This window comes from Staurois parvus, unplaced genomic scaffold, assembly GCF_062004578.1.
Source record: "Staurois parvus isolate SC_StPar_1 unplaced genomic scaffold, SC_StPar_1.0 ptg000209l, whole genome shotgun sequence".
NCBI lineage: Eukaryota > Metazoa > Chordata > Amphibia > Anura > Ranidae > Staurois > Staurois parvus.
In genome coordinates this window covers 2,757,509-2,774,503 of record NW_028318005.1, presented here as the reverse complement: position 1 = coordinate 2,774,503, position 16,995 = coordinate 2,757,509, and the positions used below count along the sequence as shown (strand labels likewise).

Sequence of the window (16,995 nt, the reverse complement as noted above, 5' to 3'; positions counted from 1 at the left end):
ATTTTTTTATTGTAGGCCTGTAATTTTTAGGAATAACTCACTGAAATCTGTCCGAACAAGAGTCTAGTAAACATCCCGGGTATGTTAAAATTTGAAACACAAAATCATAAATTATAATTTAATAAATAATCATAAAAATAATAATATAAGAATAATAAATTTAATTCAATAATATAATCAAACCAAAAACACTGAAATTTTAAAAATAGCGCCAATTTCGCACATCACTGAGCAAAGTTGCAAAATCGTTTTCAGTGTCTGATGACGAATTTCACCACAAATCATTATCACTCAATTCTGCAAGTGGTTCTGATTTACTATCGCTGTTCTCTAGCTGGTCTAAAAACACTTTTGACCAAAAGGGACACTTTTTGGACGCCATGGACTTTTCTAAGTTTCCAGGCAGAAAGAACAGCCAAAATTCAGGCAGGGCACAGGACAAAGCACTAGGGACAAAATGTATGTGAAATGGTTTGATACAGTAATGTTTTACTATGTCAAATTAATTTCTAAGGAAATGACAGTTTAAAAAAATTTTTAAATTTGCTGCCGTTCCGGCCCCCGTACGTCCCGACTCGCAGGGACCGGAACACGGAAGCCGGATGCCGGCATCGGCCGGAGGAGATGGCCGGGGACGCTGCAGGGGACACATCGCGGGAGCGAAGGACAAGGTAAGCGCTGCAGGGAATCCCTGAGCAATGCCGCATGGTAAGCCCGAGTGTAGCTCGGTGTTACCGCTTTTGGTACTGAAACTTTACCCCGAGCTACACTTGGGAATACCGCCAGGGAGGCCAGGGAGGTTAAGTGCAATCTATCTCATTACATTTCACAGTGATGCAACTTTCCTGCAACCTTTAGAGCTTCTATTGACCTCTGATGTTCTGTTAACCACTTTACCTCCAGACGTTTTTACTCCCTTCATGACTAGGCGATTTCTTTTTGCTATTCAGCCGCGCTCTACTTTAACTGAAATTGCAAAAGCAAATGACGTTTATTTAATTTTTTTCACACAAAGAGCTTTTTTGGTGGCATTTCATTCACCATTGTTTTTATTTTTATTATATAAATGAAAAAAGACAAAGTTTTTAAAAATATATATATATATTCACTTTCTGTTATAAAACATATCGTATAACAACAAATAAATCTAATTTCTTCATAAATTTAGGCCAAAATGTGTTCTACTACATGTCTTTGATGAATATAAATTGATTTGTGTGAAAGTTCTAAAGTCTACAAACTATAGTACTGTATATACTGTACAACATATCTGAAAATTAAGCAGTTCTGATGTACTGACAGTCAGTCTAATTTTTTGAGACCCTTAAAATGCAAGAACAGTGCATACGCCCCCTAAATAGCCCCTTTTTGGAAAACAGACAGTCTGAGGTATTTACTAAGAGGCAAGGTGAGTTTTTTGAAGTTGTAATTATATTTGTCACATGTTTTTTTTTTAAATGAAGAAATTAATGTTTTTTCACATACTAGGTCACCAGTGCAGTACAGCATCATCATATGACTGACGCGACTGTGATCAGGGACAATGACAGGTAACAGTATATTAAAAAATACATAAATAAGTAAATAATTTTTTATTAACTTTTTTTTCATTTTTTTTTTATCAAAGTAGTTCAGTGTCACCATGGTAACACTGTACTACTCTGAGGGGGGAGTTGATCTATCATTTTTTTTTAACGCTTTGTTTGCTGTTACAATGAAGTTCATTGTAACAGCAATGTTTTGAACTGTTATGAATAGGTTACATTCATAACAGCTGTGATTACTAGTGATCTGTGATTGGCTGCAGCTAATCACATTGTACAGGGTGCTGTGATTGGCCCAGGAACCATGTGATAGCTGTGAGCCAATCAGAGCATCACTCTATAGGAAGCACAGCTGTTATGAATGACATTCATTCATAACTGCTTTGTTGACATTGTGATCATGTGATTAAAAGCATCCGGGTACCAGGAGCCGCAATCCGCTGTGTCTGGTGAGCGTGCCCCTAATGCAGAACAGGCTAGATGATGTATATATACGTGATCTAGCCCGCCTGTGCCAACCGCAGTAAATGTGCTGTGGGCAGGCGGCAAGTGGTTAAACTTTGATTGCAGAGAGAACTGAATGATGAATTGAGGAAAGCAAAGAATGATGTGAAGTCAGATGAGAGGAAGATGTAAGAGAAATCCCTCATAGTTAGCCCCGGGTGACATGAGTGCTACAATGCCATATTAAAGAGAAAAAATGGTCTTGTCAAGGCTTTAAAGAATGTCCACCCATGGTGACCAAATGTTTTTAAATTGTGGTAAAGGCCAGTAAATCACATATGGGGTACGAAGCAAGGCCACTACAAAGGGTTAACTTAGTAGAAGGTATGGGGGAAGAGAACAATTGCTATGGATAACCAAAGACTGATGGAGAGTGTACAGCAGCCTGTCATGAGGTGTGGTACCTGGCATGGCAGTAGGTCCTTTGGTAGCGTGGGGGTCATGATCTGGCCTCCTCCACTGTTGGACCAAACCCACGTTACGAAGACCCACAGAGTTGAAGAAGTTCAGTGGGAGCACGCATGAGGTCCAAGCTAGTGCTTGGCAGGACCCCATTCTGTCACTGGGAGTGAGGTGACAGAGGTATGGTGGACAGGTGGAGAGGGCATAGGCTCAGCAGTGTCCCTCCTAAATGTGTAATGACACGGGACGGAATGCTTCACCCCCTCCCCCCCAGTGTCAGAATGCCAACCGCAGTCCCGCAATAAGTCGCTGATCGTCGCCATTACTAGTAAAAAAAGAAAATTTCCAGTATCTATACCGCCATTTGTAAACACTATAACTTTCACGTAAACCAATTAATTTACATGCATTGGGATTTTATTTTTTTATGATGAAATTTGATTTTTAAAATTTTTTTACTGGACATGTTTAATAGCAAAAAGTCAAACATATTGTTTTTTTCTCAAAATTGTCTGTCTTTCTTTTATAGCTCAAAAAATAAAAAATGCACAGGCGATCAAATAACACCAAAAGAAAGCTCAATTTGTGGGAAAGGACATAAATTTAATTTGGATGCAACATTGCATGACCGCGTAATTGTCAGTTAAAGTAACACAAAAAATGGCCTGGTCAGGAGGGGGGTTAAATCCTCTGAAGGGCAAGTGGTTAATGGAGGAGGAGGGAGGGAGTAGGGTGTCATTTACCACTGTGTATATATTCTATAGTCACATGGGCTGCTCAGATGTGAAAGGGAGGAAATGTTCAGCAAAGAAACTCACAGAAAACTGAGCATGTGCAGTAGCTGCCAACACTGCTCTGCGAAATCCCCAACTGCCTTTGAGACATAGACGGAAGGGGACATACATATATCTATGTTTTATATATAGTTACATTGGTCCAGCACAGTTTTCACCGTGATAATTTCTAAGTAAAAGTGTACATATAGCCTTTTTAGGTTTTAGCTAGAAAAGGGAATGGCTTATTTTTAACTGCCTATGCTGAGTTGGAGAGCATGTCTTTCAGATCCTCTTTCGGGACACACAACAGGAAGTGCTAATGGGGAATGAAGTGTACTACTATAGTGGTAATCAAGTAAGTAATACGAGAGTAATATTTGCAGAAAAAGAGGAGGAGCAGCCAGTTCAGGAGGGGGAAAATTGGTGGGCAGTGACAAAAGTTCTGTAGGAGGGGAAGATTGATGGCCATTTGAACTGGCCTTCTATCTTAGGACCTGCTGAGGAATCGAGCTTCCCAGGGACTGGACTCTGAATGTGCGGGGCCTCGTGGAGTATACAGTGGCTTCCCTCCATGCCTTTGGGCTGAAACAAGTAAAGCAGATTGTGTGTAAAAACTGGTGGAGGATAATCAGTGTTCTGCACTATTTTCTTCAAAATTACTCTATAGTCACCAGGATAGATGTCAATGGCAGGTGAGAAGAAATGATCCTTCTGTATATGGGGCCTTGGAAAGTGATTGGGCATCTGGTCGAGAGGTGGCACTAACCAACTTGTGGAGCAATGCAAGTCAATCAGCATGTTAGTTCCCCCATGCTAACAAGGGTGTGTGTACACAGCCACGAACACAGACAGCGTGTACCTCGACGGATGACAAAAAGGGAGCAGTGGCTGCATCCATGCAGCCAATGCTTCCCAATAAACATCAATGGGGCTGACTAAACAGGGTGCACAGAACCCCTGTGAATCCCTGTGCAGGTAAACATAGCGCTCGCATGGGGTACACATTGATACACCCTGTGTAAACAAGGCATTACTAAGTTCTCACTGATATAAGTGTCCTTTTGGAAGATTAAAGTTCATCTCTTCTGCTGGTGACAGCTGTAAAATTCTGTATTCCCCATAACTTTTTGTTTTGGTAACACTGGTCACCAACACAAAGAGAGGGGTGAATCTCCCCAGTGTGGACTCAAACACCAATAAAACAATGGCAGTGGTTATAAGCCCTTCCTCACTTATCATTTAATCCTAAATCTAAAGAAAAGAATTGAAAGAGGTAGTGCTGCTTCAAGCAGGAATATGTTTTCTTTCCTCAGCGACAACAATATTAGACATCTAGAACACAGTTCTCTCTCCCAACCCATGTAGACTGTCTTATATAGCCTCAACCAGTGCTTCTCCAATGACCACCACACCACTCTGTAAGTAAGCCCCAGGGGGCAGGGCAAAATGCATCAGGGGTGTGATCAGTGGAGAGGCACTGACCAAGGCCATAAAATACACTCTACATGGATCAGGAGGGAGAACAGCTTTCCGGATGTCTAAAGAAAAGAATGTTTGGATTTAAGGATTTAAGATATTGGGTTAGGTTAAGTTTAAGAGTATGGTTAAGAAGTAGATTCAGGTGAAGAGTTAAAGTCAGTCTTAAAATGTTACTAAACCCAGAACCCTGCATTCACTATATCTGTTCTCCCACAGTACACACAACATGGAAGAGCAATTATTTTAGTAAATATAAACTGCTAAATGCCTTTTTCTCATCAGCAGTTAGAACAGTCTTGTGACTTCTATCAGTGTCCAGCCAAGCACATGGTAAAGCTTGTAGAAGGAGTTTTTATTCTGCTCTAGGAAGATGGAGAACCCCTTACCTCTGTCTGGACAGTGCTGATTGGCTCTGTGCTGTCACATGCACTCTCCCAAGAAAAAAAAAAACCTTTCTAGCAATATAGACCAAACTGAGCATGTGCAGAGTGACTCCACACAATATGTCTTATCATGAAATAAGAGGGGGACACTGGAAGAAGGGGAGGATCAGAGAATTCAGGATGAAACAGCGAGAATTGACCCCATTCATTCCACTGTGAGAATAACAAGCATGTTTTTCTGCATATACAGTGGGGACAATATTTATTTGATCCCCTGCAGATTTTGTAACTTTGACCACTTACACCTATGATAAAAATTATAGACCCTTCATTTCTTTGTATTTTAAATGATAGAGACAGAATATAAACCAAAAATCCAGAAAAAAACACATGACACAAATGTCATAAAATTGAGTTCCACTTCAGTGAGTAAAATAAGTATTTGATCCCCTACCAAACAGCAATTATTCTGGCTCCCACAGACTGACTATGTCCTCATGTGGTACACAGATTAGTCCTGTCCATTTAAGAAGGTGCTCCTAACAACAACTCATGTGTATAGAAGAAACCTGCCCACAAAATCTCTTTATTGGGCACCACCATGGGTAAGACCAAAGAGCTGTCAAAGGATGTCAGGTACAAGATTGCAGACCTGCACAAGGCTGGAATGGGTTACAGGACCGTCAGCAAGAAACTTGGTGAAAAGGAAACAACTGTTGAAGTGATTATTCACAAACGGAAGATATACAAAATAACCATCAATTGCCATCGGTCTGGAGCTCCATGCAGGATTTCGCCTTATGGGGTAAGGATGATCATGACAAAAGTGAAGGATCAGCGCAGAATTACATGGGAAGAACTTGTGAATGATGTCAAGGCAGTTGGGTTCACAGTCACCAAACAAACCATTGGTAACACAATACGTCGCCATGGATTGCAATCCTGCAGTGCTCGCAAGGTCCCCCTCCTCTAAAAGGCACATGTACAGGTCCTTCTGAAGTTTGCCAATGAACATCTAAATGATTCAGAGACATATTGGGAGATGGTGCTGTGGTCAGATGACCAAAATTGAGCTCTTTGGCATTAACTCGACTTGCCATGTTTGGAGAAAGAAAAATGCTGACTATGACACCATCCCTACAGTCAAGCATGGAGGTGGAAACATTATGCTTTGGGGCTGTTTCTCTGCTAAAGATACAGGCCAGCTTTGCCGCATTAAGGGGCCAATGGACGGGGCCCATTTATTGTAAAATCTTGGATGATTACCTTCTTCCCTCAGCCAGAACACTGAAGATCGGTCGTGGATGGGTCTTCCAGCATCACAATGACAGAAAATATGCTGCCAAGGCAACAAAGAAGTGGCTCAAGAAGAAGCACATTAAGGTCATGGAGTGGCCTAGCCACTCTCCAGAACTTAATCCTATAGAACATTTATGGAGGGAGCTCAAACTTCAAGTTGCCAAACAACAGCCAAGAAACCTTAAGGATTTAGAGATCTGTAAAGAAGAGAGGACCAAAATCCCTTCTGAAATGTGTGCAAACCTGGTAACCAAATACAAGAAACATCTTTGCTTACCAACAAGGGTTTCTCCACAAAGTACTATGTCATGTTTTGCTTGGGGATCAAATACTTATTTTACTCCCTGAACTGCAACTCAATTTATAACATTTGTATCGTGTTTTTTCTGGATTTTTGGTTGATGTTCTGTCTCTATAATTTAATATACAACTATGATAAAAATTATAGACCCTTCATTTCTTTGTAAGTTGGCAAACTTACAAAATCTGCAGGGCACCAAATAATTATTTTCCCCACTGTACAGACTGATTTTACTGTTATGGGTTTAGTAACACTTTAAGGGTAGGTAATGGTAAGGATCCGGTTATTGGGTTATACAGTATGTGACTTTAGTGACCATTTTTGTGTTGAGTTGGTTTAAGGTCAGGGAAAATGGATAATTGATTGTGTGAATCTTTCTGTGTTTTTCATGCAGAAATTTTGTTGGCATCAAAGCTTCCTGTAACCAAAATTAGAGAAACATTTTTATTATATAAAAAAAACACATATTTTGCATTCTAGTGACTTTATTAGGATCATGTAAATATAAACCATATAAATGCTGCGCTACATTCAAACTTATTTAAGTGAATGTGGAATCCAATAACTCAAATCAAAAATAGTGACAATAATAATGAAAATAAATAATATGTGCTTAATGATAACAAAATTACCAAATAAACCACCCAAACTAATGAAAAAGCACAAACTTAAATCTATACGTATGTGCATGAGAAATACACATACATATATTACATCACACGTGCACAATGTGAAGTGAAATGATGACTAAATAATAAACGCAAACTCAAAGTCCAATAATGAAATGTTGAAGGTGAACAAAACTGTAAACGGTGTTTCCAATAATACTGTAAGGTGACCACAAGTGAAACAAATCGTGCAGATATCTGGGTGTAGATAGAGCTTATGAATCCAACCACCTTCTGGATTAGCCTCTCACCTCATCACTTCGACCCTTGCGGGTCAAAGAGCAGTAATGGATCCCTCTCACAGATCCTCCAGGCACCACAGCACTCCAAAACCACTTTTCAGGATTTAGTATTCCCACTCAGGCTCTTCTCCAAGTATAGTATTACTACTGGCACAGATCAGAATAATCCCAGCAATAGAGCTGCAGAGAATACAGATCAACACGATGGTCTATGGAGCAATTCCTCTTCCCATACTGCATTCAACAGCCATCTCCTCCCCAGGTAACCTGGGGAGGAGATGGCTGTGGAATGCAGTATGGGAAGAGGAATCGCTCCATAGACCATCGTGTTGATCTGTATTCTCTGCAGCTCTATTGCTGGGATTAATCTGATCTGTGCCAGTAGTAATACTATACTTGGAGAAGAGCCTGAGTGGGAATACTAAATCCTGAAAAGTGGTTTTGGAGTGCTGTGGTGCCTGGAGGATCTGTGAGAGGGATCCATTACTGCTCTTTGACCCGCAAGGGTCGAAGTGATGAGGTGAGAGGCTAATCCAGAAGGTGGTTGGATTCATAAGCTCTATCTACACCCAGATATCTGCACGATTTGTTTCACTTGTGGTCACCTTACAGTATTATTGGAAACACCGTTTACAGTTTTGTTCACCTTCAACATTTCATTATTGGACTTTGAGTTTGCGTTTATTATTTAGTCATCATTTCACTTCACATTGTGCACGTGTGATGTAATATATGTATGTGTATTTCTCATGCACATACGTATAGATTTAAGTTTGTGCTTTTTCATTAGTTTGGGTGGTTTATTTGGTAATTTTGTTATCATTAAGCACATATTATTTATTTTCATTATTATTGTCACTATTTTTGATTTGAGTTATTGGATTCCACATTCACTTAAATAAGTTTGAATGTAGCGCAGCATTTATATGGTTTATATTTACTTGATCACTGGTATATGATTTAATGCTAGCAGCTGTTTGGGGTTCATATATTAATTTAGTTTGTTTTAAACACACATTTGGAGCGCAGGAGGGTCACACCACTATTGCTTTTATTAGGATCATGGCCCTGATATATTGAGTGTGATTTTGTTTTTATTATTTAAAAACTATTTTGAAAGTATTTTTTAAATGTAATACAAGTTAATTTTATAAAACCCTTTCTCTTAGATGTCAGCACAGTGTACTTGTTTGTGTATATTATTCATTATTAGACATGACCCATTTTGCTTAAATTGTATATCTGTGTGGAAATTAAGATGCCCTCATTTTATCCCACTTTAATAAATTAACTGTTTCAGACTATTATGTTGCTTTATTTAGTTGCATGTATTTTATTTACAAATCTTAACATTTGAATGAAACATATAAGTTGATAAATTAAAGTTATGTAAAATGATTTCAAAACCCCAGTTTCATATTGTCACACTTTATTAATTTTAACAGCTTCGACCTAGTTTATTGCTTTGCTAGTTTGCTTTTTAATGTATTCACAAATCTTAAAATGTGATTAAAACATAGAAGCTGGCACATTCAAGCTATTCAACTTAAAGTAATATTATAATGTCACAAAACAAACTCCAGCCAAAAGCTATGTATCATGTTCCTAGAGTAGGATATTAGGAAAATTTTGTTTTGGCTCCTTTTGTAGTCAAGGGAGCAGTAATTGTTTGGTCTGATCTGTTCAGGGTTTCACAGGCTGGGAGTCTGATTGCTTCCCCCTGCCTCTAGAAGAAGCTTCCAAATAATAGGGAGGAAGATTCATATGACCAGCCTGAATATTTTTCATGACCAGGCCAATCCCTGGAGAGGAGTATCCAGAAGGTTGCTGTGGAGGGGATAAATAGACTGAAGCAATGGAAAGATTTTTCTCCCTCCCCAGGAGGGTTCCAAGCCTTAGGGAGGGTTGATGTCCCTCTGAGGTAGTATTTGGACTATGTAGCTATTCTTGAGGTCTCAGGAGTGTCTGGGCTGAGGGCCTGGAGTGAACTTTCTGAGGAGCTGGCTGTGGGGCATCACCATAGGAATCGAGTTTAGAGAAGGAGTGTTTCTCCTTAACTGGGCCGTGTCCAGAGGAAGCTGGAAGGTATGCACCTATCCTGGGGTCTTGTGAGTAATGACCCTGAATTGATTTACTGGTGACTGTGTGTACTTTGGGGAAATAAGTGACAGATGTAGCTTGGACTGAGACAGCTCTCATATAGAGTCTCAGAATACAGGCCATTCCCCTGTGCAGAATCCTGGAGTGTGAGCTTAAAGAGGAGTGTCCCTTGTTACTGGGCAGCATTTTGGAGTATCATGTGCCCTAACCCATCTCTTGATTGCAGTTCTTCAAGCAATACATTCCAAAAAGACATCCCCTAGACTGAGTTATAGAAGCTGGAGTGTATGGACTGGTGTTTGTGATGGTGGGCAATCTCTGTACTATTAGGGAAGAATCAGCTATTACCAGGGCCCCTAAGGGGGTAGTGCTACACTCATTTTGATTTTTGTTTTCTTCAGCAAGAGCTAGAAATTTTAGGTACTGTATGCCTATCCTTGTTCCTGTTGGGGAAGTTTCCTATCAAGTTATGGAAGTTATGTACATTTTTTCAAATGTGGACAGTTGGACACTGTTTCCAACTTTTAACTTTCCTCCATTCTATTCATTCTATTCAGAACAAAAAAGTAGGGCTTTAATATAAATAAATTTGTTTTTTGGTCCACTCCATGTATGCTGCTAGGCATCATGTATTTAAAAAAAAATGATCTGTGCTGTGTTAAGCTTCCCGTTTCATTAAATCTTCTAAGCTTACTTAAAAATGGTTATTGCTGTAACAGATTTGCCAAAATTAGCTGATTTACACAGTTGTAAGATGATGTGATTTATATGCCAGGACAGGTGTTTAATTCTCAGGCATATTTTTCAGTTTATGAAAGTAATTGTTATTATATTACTTATAAAATATAAAAAATGTAGTACAAAATCTATTCAGTTTAAATAATGTAATGTTATTGAACATTTGATTAAGTAAAGCAGAACACTAGTAAAATATACAAGAGAATAGCCCATTAAAAAATAAAATTCTCTTTTGCTGCAATACTCACCTTCAAATCAGAGTTTTACCCTGCAGTATTTCTTTCCACTATGGGATGTCCTTGGTATTCTGTGTTGAATGATAGCCAGTAGGAAGGTTAGTCATGCACAACAAATACTGAAAAAGCAAGCAAAAACAATTACACCTTTACTGTAAAAAGAGCAATGCTCTGGAATGTAAATCCAACATTAGTAACATCAACCAGCAATACAGATCCTTGCTAATCACAATGTGTGCCAAATGACTATGCTTCTCTGTCGCTACTTCCAACACAACTGACATATCCCTGCCAGTTTCCATATGTAAACATGCAGACAGGAATCCTGGGTGACATCATTGACCAAATAAGGCCATGAATACATTTGGTCAATGGTGTCCCCCAACATCTGGTGGGGAACTGTCATTTAGCCCCAGTAGTGCTACTGCCACTAAATAATAAATAACCTGGGTTGCCTAAAAACAAAAGTCCTATGGTAATCTTCGATTTAGTAGTGGTATCATTGTGGCTGCTAAATGACAGGTCATCAGTCACTTTTTTAAATAAACAATGTCACTTTTACAGTAGTACTTTGAACTACATTTGAAACTTCACATGAAGGTTTAAGGAATCCCCAAAGCATGTTATTTAAAGACTGGAGTATTTTTAATGTTGCCCTTCAATTTTTGTTAAAGGATAGTATTTTTTTAAACACTTTTTAATAAACGGCAGTGCCCAGTTACTTATGCCATTTTTTCATAGAAGCTCACATAGTTGCCATGAAAAGGGCAGAAAAAAATAACAAAATTCAGCTCCTACTTTAACAGGGTTTGGTATTTGCAAACTTCCTGACATCTTCAGTGATTGTGCAGTGAACCAAATTTTGCCCATATCACGTACCTGGTGCTAGAGGCCAATGGAGAGAGGGCTTCCCTTGCAGATAAGTTCCAGACTCCCCTGGATATGGCACAGAAGGAGTCAAGCCCAAAGTAGCACGGGTCGCCTGTAGTAGTGCTTGTCAGAGGTACACCCAGGAGCACAGATGATGCACTGGAACGGTGTCTGCAGACAGGTGGCGCCTGTGAGAGCTATGCAGGCCTTCAGGGTAGCAGAGGAACACAGAGTAGTCTGTTCAAAGCCAAGGTCAGATGCCAGGTGGAGATTGGAGCAGACGTAGACAATAGGATAGCCGGGGTCATACACAGGAGAGCGAGTGAGAATATCTATTAGCCAAGCTGAGGTCAGATCAGGAGAGCAGTTGAGAATATCCATTAGCCAAGCCAGGGTCAGATCAGGAGTCAGACAGAGAAGACAGGTCCTAGAACAAGCCAAACTGGTAACAGGAGATCACAGTAGCAAGGGAACAAAAGGTACTGGGGAGCCAGAGATCAACCAGCAATTTGAGGGAGTGATGGGCTTCCTTACAAAGGCCGTCTGGCGCCAAACTGAGCTAATGTGTGTGCAACTATGCGCCAGTGCGCATGTATGTTCCGGCTTGTGTCCGTGCGCTAATGCGCATAGATTTGCGCCAGCATGCATTTCTGCAGGTGTGCAAAGTACTGGCAGGAATGCCAGGTCTCTGAGTACCTCTGCTGTGGACAGAGCCCTGACAGCCCAATTCACTCATCACTAATGGCCTATATCATTCCATCAACTTCTCCTGAGCTCAGACTTGCATGTACATGTCCACAACCTCTGAAAAATAAATTTGGCCTTGGCTTTCGTAGACTCTAATAGTGGACGATCCAGGGCTCCATGCAAATAATTTCCAATTTGTGTTTAGACAATGTAGGACAAGCAGAACAATGATGAGCTTACTGTATCCTTCTGTCAATGTTTTCTCCTGGTGGTGGTGCAGCCGGTCCCCCAAAGATGGCAGTTTGATAAAACATGTGACGTGATGCCATCACACATTCAACGCCCGCTGGAGTCGGCTTTTGCTGTCACAAGCGATCAGCCTGCTAACTTTTCTTTAGTTGTTTGACATTTTGGATTTTTGTAATTATGACGTGGGTTGCCTCTTTTTATACTAATAAATGGCTAAAGGCTTTTAAATACATACTTCACCATGGAAGTATTAGATTTCTGATCCCACAGTTTTTGCAAAAATTTTCATAAAATGGCATGATCTGATTAGCAATGTATGCATGCCAATAAAAGGCTATGATCTGATCAATAATGTATACCTACTTTTGACCCATCCTGTATATTGTAGCCTGCAAGTCCTTAGATATGGCTCCTGCATTAGTTTTCACTTTTGAAGTTAGTAACATTTTCAGCAAGAAAATTTTTTTTCTATTGATCTTACCAGAAATCGAGATTCCATGGCACTTACTGTGAACATACTAGTTTTTTTTTTTATTGTGTAAACTACTAGTCAGATCAGTCACCAGTGTATTTTAGAGGAAAAGCAGACAGTCCAGCCTGTGCAATAACCATGGCTTCCCCACACAAGTACAGCATAGAAAAACAAAGGACATGAAGGGGCTGGAAGTTTGTTATCCTCAGAATTCTTAGCTGAACATTTTGATATATATAATATATTTTTGTTTTTGGATTTAGCTATGCTTTATAATATTGTAGCTTGAAGAACCCTTTCATTAGCTATTCTACGTGTGTATGACTGGTGTGAGATTGTCTGGCTGATAAGAAACCCCCTACCAAATAGATCTACAAATCCTTTTCTCAAACATATCACTTATAATCCCATATTATGAAGTTTCCTACATCTTGTCAGGTAAATGTTCCCCATGATTAAACTAAGAAACACGAAGTTATTATTTACAGACTTTTAATCCTGAAATTTGGCCTCATGCTGGGTAACAACCAGGCTGTGCTTGTTAGAAAAGAATAAAGACTTAGTCATATGCATTACAAGAATATGACAAAAATCTGATTTAGAAACTAATTTTATTTCAACATTTCAGTGATGTATGATATTTTATTCATCTGATTTCTTTATATAAAACACTTTAAGTGACACTAAGCTCTGGTTTAATTAAATAATAATAATATTAATAATGATAATAATATGTCTGTTCTGTCTCTCCAATCTAAGCATTGATAGTGTGATCTCTGTAACTTACAGTTGTGATGAGATAGCGATAACTTCAACCTCAGTTGGATACCACAGTCAGTGACTCAATGAGAATGACTTCTTGTGAAGTTTATTCCATAAACTGAGAGAATCTTACAACAATGAACATTCCATAGGTCAAAAGATCATGATGTTTCTGCTTCTTGCCATGAGGCTTGCTGCAATGCCTTACTGTGAAAAGGGAAGGGATATCTATACAGCATTAACTAAACCAAAGGAAAGGGAGGAGCAGAAACAAAATATAGAAAACTCTTAAAGGCATATGACAGTCAATATGACAGTCATGTGAAACATGACGTCTAATGTGTATTTTCAAAACTCAAAAACAGTTCCTTCTATTGCTCAAAGCCTCCTCCAAATCTCCAAATTCCCTTTAATTTGCTACTGTGATCTGATTTCCTGTTATAGGGTGGCTACCTTCATTCTTCATGGTCCCACTGTGTGTAGAAACATATCTACGTTCTCTTGTTTTCACCCAAGATGGACTGTGAAGTATAGATTATGGTATTTGTAGTGTGCATAGAGCAGTGCCTATGACATCAACTAACATGTAATGCTCATTCCAAACAAACGGGAGTGAGAGGGAAAAGGAAAGGTCCATGAGCTCACAGAGGATGTTAAAAGGAGGCAGAAAAACACAGTAAAAAAACAATTTCATGAAAAATAGATTGCAGGGCCATTTAGTAAGAATGGATTATTCTTTGGGAATAAAGATATTGTTTAGCCTCACCAGCCTCAGTCTACATTCACATGAGTGAATATGGCTTGGTGAGAACTGCAGCTGCCAAGCCCTGCATCCAGCAGCGATCATTCCAGGTAATCGCTGCCTGTGAGGACAGCCATAAATAGCTGCGTCCATCAGTCACCTGTCATTAAAGTGGCCACAGCTATCCAGTCACATCAGCAGCAGGAATCAGGAGATTCCTCCCACTGCAACTTGCACTGTGGTCAAATCGCCATTGAGCACTGATGTTACATATGTCGGTACTGCCGATCGAGACTGTTTTTTCCATACAGATAAGCACTTTTTTATTTTTACAGTTGGAGAGTTGGGATGCCTGGGATGAATTATGCTGGCTGATGCAGTTTTGCGCTTGCTATGACCACTTTGTGACTGTGTCATGTCGCTCTGGTAAGTGTTTTTATCTTCTGTACCTGAGCTTGTGGATTTCATTGCAGATTTCATTGTATTGAGCATTATGTGGATTGCTAAAGTACTGGAATAACATCTTCACTGGAATTTGCTGATTGCACAGTGTTGGATACTTATGTAGAGTGCTCTTGGGATTAGGAATACTTCATTTGAATTTTTTATGGCTATTGAGTGATTTTTATGAACACAGATATTGGCTTTTTTTGTATAGTATTTCTTGAGGTTATCACCTCTTTCGACGCACATATCCTGTATTGATTTTGTTTTATTTTTTATAATATACTGTGTGTGTATGTATGTATGTATGTATGTATGTATGTATATGTGTATGAACATATATATATATATATATATATATACACACACACACACAGCTCCAAAAAATTAAAGGAACACTTTGAAAACATATCAGATCCCAATGGGGGAAAATTGCTGGATATCTATACTGATATGGATTGGGTAATGTGTTAGGAACATTAAGATGCCCCATCATTTGATGGAAATGAAAATTATCAACCTACAGAGGACTGAATTCAAAGACACCCCGAAAATCAAAGTGAAAAAATGATGCAGCAGGCTAGTCCATTTTGCTGAAATTTAATTGCAGCAACTCAAAATGGTAGATTGTATGGCCCCCTTGTGCTTGTATGCATGCCTGACAACTTTGGTGCATGCTCCTAATGTTAAGACAGATGGAGTCCTGGGGTATTTCCTCCCAGATCTGGACCAGGGCATCACTGAGCTCCTGGACAGTCTGAGGTGCAACCTGGCGGTGTCAGATGGACCGCAACATATCCCAGAGGTGTTCTATTGGATTTGGGTCAGGCAAGCATGGAGGTCATTCAGTGGTATCAATACCTTCATCCTCCAGGAACTGCCTGCATACTCTCGCCACATGAGGCTGGGCATTGTTGTGGAGGAACCCAGGACCCACTGCACCAGCATAGGGTCTGACAATGGGTCCAAGGATTTCATCACGATACCTAATGGCAGTCAGGGTGCCATTGTCTAGCCTGTAGAGGTCTGGTGTCCTTCCATGGATATGCCTCCTCAGACTATCAGTGACCCACCACCAAAATGGTCATGCTGAACAATGTTACAAGCAGCATAATGTTCTCCACGGCTTCTCCAGTCCCTTTCACATCTGTCAAATGTGCTCAGGGTGAACCTGCTCTCATCTGTGAAAAGCACAGAGGTACAGTGGCGAACCTGCTAATTTTGGTGTTCAATAGCAAATTCCAATTGGGTTCTAGGGTGCCGGGCAGTGAGCACAAGGCCCACTAGAGGATGTCGGGCCCTCAAGCCACCCTCATGAAGTCTGTTTCTGATTGTTTGGTCAGAGACATTCACACCAGTGGCTTGCTGGAGGTAATTTTGTAGGGCTCTGGCAGTGCTCATCCTGTTCCTCTTTGCACAAAGGAGCAGATACTGGTCCTGCTGATGGGTTAAGGACCTTCAACAGTCCTGTCCAGCGCTCCTAGAGAAACTGCCTGTCTCCTGTAATCTCCCCCATGCTCTTGAGACTGTGCTGGGAGACACAGCAAACTTTCTGGCATTGGTACGTATTGATGTGCCATCCTGGAGGAGTTGGACTGCCTGTTCAACCTCTGTAGGGTCCAGGTATCGCCTCATGCTACCAGTATTGACACTGACCCTAGCCAAATGCAAAACTAGTGAAAAACAGTCAGAAAAGATGAGTAGGGAAAAAAATGTCGGTGGTCTCCACCTGTAACACCATTCCTGTTTTGGGGGTCATCTCATTGTTGCCCATCTAGTGCACCTGTTGTTAATTTCATTAACACCAAAGCAGCTGAAACTGATTAACAACCCCCTTTGTTACTTAACTGACCAGATATCCCAGGAGTTTAATTTACTGTATGCTATACTCTGATTAAAAAGTTCTTTTAATTTGTTTGAGCAGTGTATATATAATTTTAGTGAGGGCCTTGGGAGTACAGACTATTATATGGGATGCTGGGACTTGTGCTGTTTTAACCCCCTCGTGACCTACATAGTCAGCAGTCTGTGTAGCAGACTGTAAAAAAAATGGAGCAAGGTCCCTCTACATATCTATAGATGGACTTTGCTCCATTT

The 16,995-nt window shown here is 40.0% G+C and overlaps 1 long non-coding RNA gene across 1 annotated transcript; it reads left to right on the top strand.

The window, feature by feature from the left end:
* Positions 1-1,485: 1,485 nt before the first annotated feature.
* On the top strand, positions 1,486-14,880 carry LOC149461100 (uncharacterized). The gene is made up of 2 exons (XR_016312952.1): positions 1,486-1,550; positions 14,790-14,880. It is a non-coding gene; the product is annotated as an uncharacterized LOC149461100 (long non-coding RNA).
* Positions 14,881-16,995: the final 2,115 nt, after the last annotated feature.